The following is a 4,643-nucleotide window of genomic DNA, read 5'->3' as shown; positions in this document are numbered from 1 at the left end:
GAATCTGGTAGGAATACTGGGATCAAAAGGAGAAGGAATAAGAGTCATTAGGAAGGCTATTTACCTTTTTAAAAAACTCAGGGTTATGGAGTAAAATTTTAAATGATATGATAATACACACTCCAGTACTGTAGGTGGCGGCATGCACCTAAGCGTTGTTTGCAGTTTGCCATTAAATAAGAGAAGAAGAAGAAGAAGAAGAAACAAGTGATCCTCTCTCCTTGTTTATTTAATTTCATTACAAGTCCCAACATTACAGTCTTTTCGTTAACTATCATGGCTTTATCTCTCGGGCTCGCGCTCAACCGCAAACTAGCTCAGGAGAATGGTGAGTTTGTTTGTTTCTGGCCGCCGGAAATAGATTGATGCACACTCGTGGTGTTTGTTGATTTGTTAGGATCTTTGAGACTGGTATGAGAAGATTTGAACTATGAAAAAGTTTTAATATGTGGGGGATTATTTACATAATAATGAATTATAAAGGTGTTTTAATTCTAATTTGCTATACAATTAAAATATTTGCAAACCAGTTAAAATCAAGTAATGCTGCAATCATTTAAATCTTAACTTTTGAGTGTAGCAGAATTAAATGGATGTAAAATTATTATAATGTCACATGTGACATTGTATTTAATGTGGCAGAAAAAAAAAGACCGTGACACCAGTGACACAATGAATCACCAATGACATACATAGACCAAATATCATTATTCTTTAACTATAATTAAGTAGATGAGCATAAATTGTTACATTTAGCATACAATCTAAATGAATAGATTTGAATAAAGTTTAGCTAGAAATGGGAGTCACTGGTGTTACCCATAAGAAAGGTAAAACCAGTGCCAGTAACACCAGGGGACCTATACTTTCATAATAAATGTTATAATATTTATTCTGAATTTTGTATGCCATTTATATAATATATTAGATAGTTATATATAAACATTATTGTATTTTAAATGGTGTAAAAACCTGTTTTAAACCCTCAAAATAAATAATTTTCACTCTGTACATGTGCTTTGCTTGGAATTCTATATACTGGTAATTAATACAAAACAAATTTTGCCACTTGATGGCTCAAGAAGGTGTAATGGTCCAAATAACATAGTTTTATTTTAAAATGTCAATAAATTGTAATTCTAAAGTGTTTAAGTGTAATATTTCTGTAAAGGCTAGGGACAGAAAAATTTACATTTACATAGAATGACCCTCATAACAATAGGCCTCTGGCAAATGTACGTACTAATTTTTTCTTCTGTTTGAATTTGGTAAATGTGATACAGACTGCAATCTCTCTGAGTTGTTCGACTGAAGAAGAACAGACAATTCACTTCAAACAGTTCACATTTAATCTTACAAGTCTCTGTGACAGTTTGTGAGTTTAGGTCAAAATTATGTGTACACCAGTGAAGTGTGCAGTGCTTATATGTTGTAATACCTAATAAAAGCACTTGTATTAGTAAATTTAAATAATGGAATTAATCAATGGGTTAAGGGACATTTTATTCCGGGAACACAAAATAACTATATACAACAAAGCACAGCATAAAAATGAACAATAAATAAAATGGCAACAGGTACAAAAATGATGAACTGGCAGAGACTGTGATAAAAAAAGAAGTGGAACAAGTAAGAGTAGAAAAAAAAAATCAGCTGTTAAAAGAACATATCAAACACAGAAGCTTAAACAAGAACACACAAATTAAGCAATGCTAATAGAGGTCTAAACAAATAATAATGTGGTTTGTGCTGCTTCTCTCTCCGCAGGGCCTGCTCTGTCAGAATCCAGAAGGCTGGAGGATCCTCCTGATCTACTTGCAGTTAAAAAGGCATCTCCCTAAAATTGTCAAGACAACAGGCAACAATGTATCAACCACACACATACAGAAATAGTGCATAACAAAAATAAGTACAAACAATTCAAGTCAGAAACGTGTGCACATCGCACATGTCACACCACTGGAAAGCCTTAATCATATCTGATTCCATAGATGCAAGCATAAGTTCTCATTAGGTGTGTGATCATACCTGGTTGGGCGTCCGTACAGCATGTCTGTACTCCTCAGAAGTGCATGTCAAATCACTGGAAAACAAAGAAAGGATTTTAAGGCCACATTTACACATAGCCGGGTATTTAGAGAAACGAATATTTCTCCCCCTCCGTTTTCAATAATAACATCGTGCACACAACCCGCATAAATACGCCGTCGAGCGCCTTTATAACTATGCCAAACCTATGGGCGGCAGTGTAGGGAGAAGGATAAAGCCATGCAAGCCAATCAGAATCCTCAGAATCGACAAGAGAGAACCTAAAACCCCGTTTCTCCCAGTTGACACGACAACATATAACCGGCGTTTTCAGAAATCTCCACTTTGGCCGGAGTTTTTAGAAATGATCGTTTTCTGGGATAAAAACGGCGTTTTCGTGTAAATGACAGGCCAAAACGCAGAGAAATATCTGCGTTTTCCCATCGTGTAAACGGGGCCTAAGATCTTAATCTCTATTGATTATTATGGAGGCATGACATCTCGAAGTTCCAAACCATCATTTATCGTCTTTAACATTTCGTACCTATATCGTCGCTTCTGATGATCAGCTTGGCCTTTTTGCTGTCTAATGCTGGACGGGTCGGAGAAAACACTGCTCTCTCCTGGGATCAGTATGCTTTAAACAAACGGGCTCGTGGAAGTTTAAGCATCTCAAAAACACTCTTTGCTGAATGTAGATTTCATCATCAGAACTGTGAGTCCAAATGAATAAAATTCTAATTACCTAAAGCATGGCAGTTTGGCTGAGGTCCGTCCGGTCCCTGGGCCAGAACTTGTCCTTATATTGAGGTTAATTTCTCTATGAATTGAGGTAACAGTTGTCATAGTTTTGCAATGTCCAATCACGTATTTCCTGTAAGCAGTGACCATTCAAGAATTTGATGCCTTGGAAACAATAGAAATATATTCATACCTGGTTGTGTGGCCAGACAGCATGCATGTCCTACACCCGGTGCGACTACTCATCCGTATCTAAAAACTCTCCCGACCAGACCACACTAAAACCTACCCAGACCAGTAAATAACATTCAAAAACAAAAGACCTTTATAAAAAAAAAGCCCACGTTTAAACAGCCCGGTCTAAAAAAATTGTGCAGTACCGTGTCTACACACCTGGTGGCGCTAGAGACACAAACCAAACCACCACCAGTCGACTGGCCATACATCAATTACTATATAAACCAAGTTTCGTACAGATAAAGCACACCGTTGCAGATATATGGACAGTTAATATTCAGCCAATCAGATGCCATATATGCTAATGAGGGTGGTTACTAATGAGGGTGAAAGTCGTTTTTACCTCCTTACCTAACCCTAACCCTAAGTGTCTCCCTTGTCCATAAAGACATTGGTATATCGTGTTTATGCTCCCTTCCACATCTGCACTAAAACCCAACACTCGTTTTCTCCAAAAATTGGACACAACCCGTGGCAATTTAGCCCTCCATTTTATTGTTTTATAATTGAAGCCCAGATTGGCATAACCCTTGGCGATTTAGCCCTCTTTTATATGTTTGTACATCTCTCTGGACATTATTTTGGTCCACTCTGTTTGTGTTCGGGGAGCGGCCAGTTGAGCGATGGACCGTGCACAGCCGGGTTTGGACCTCAGGTCCAGACTTTGGAGTTTTTGAACCCTAATCCAGCCAGTGCCTCGCTCTCTGGACCTCGGGCATGACGTCGGGGTGTTCCTGGTATTGTTTGGAGATGTATGTATGAATGTATAAAAGTGTAAAAATCAAAAATGAGTATATGGATATGATTATTAAATTTTAAAAACTGAAAACAAATTCATTGACAGTTTAAAAACAACTTGTGAATCGCCATACAGTGCTGGGAGGTTGGTATGAACACATATAAAAATTTAAAAAGCAAAAATGAGTGCATGGCTACAATTAAATTTTTTTAAAATTGAACACAAATTCATTGATAGTGAAAAAACGATTCATGATGCACCATACAGTGCTGATGGGTCATTTTTGGCAGAGTGGGAGGGGCCCAGCCCTCTTGACTATAAAGTCGAGGGGGATCACGTCCTCTACCATAGTTCAGTGGAAAGAGAAAGGAGACTGAGACGGTTGTCATTCAAATTCGCCTGATGAGAACCTTTGGAAAGTTCGAAACGCGTTGCGAGAGTGTACCTCAATGACACAGTACCGTAAAAATGAGTACAGCGTCCATCATTTTGTCTCTGGGTGATGTGGAACAGCTTTGGAAAATTTTCTCGTAGCCCAAAAAGGCGTTGAGTTGGTGTAGAAGGCCTCCATCATCATGGTCTGGTGATGTTGAGAGTCAAATAATTGTGTCTCCCTTGTCCATAAAGACATTGGTATATCGTGTTTATGCTCCCTTCCACATCTGCACTAAAACCCAACCCTTGTTTTCTCCAAAAATTGGACACAACCCGTGGCAATTTAGCCCTCCATTTTATTTTATCGAATAAATGTTTTATTCAAGGCGCACGCGCATTGTATCGGGCACAAAACTACTGAGCACGCCGTGTGTTTACATTTGAACTTTATACTCAGAATAAACAACCTATACAGAAAGTTCGCGAATGAACCTAAGCTGAAAAGAGAGTAAAAATGCCAAAA

General features: G+C 38.0%; 1 long non-coding RNA gene across 1 annotated transcript; it reads left to right on the top strand.

Annotated features, from left to right (window-relative positions):
• Positions 1-201: 201 nt before the first annotated feature.
• Positions 202-4,343, top strand: LOC307007789. Its single transcript, XR_013799683.1, has 3 exons — positions 202-328; positions 1,768-2,109; positions 2,492-4,343. It is a non-coding gene; the product is annotated as an uncharacterized lncRNA (long non-coding RNA).
• The last annotated feature ends 300 nt before the right edge of the window (positions 4,344-4,643 follow it).

Source organism: Phoxinus phoxinus (assembly GCF_949152265.1).
Source record: "Phoxinus phoxinus genome assembly, chromosome: 12".
NCBI lineage: Eukaryota > Metazoa > Chordata > Actinopteri > Cypriniformes > Leuciscidae > Phoxinus > Phoxinus phoxinus.
This window is presented reverse-complemented; position numbering and strand designations above follow the sequence as displayed.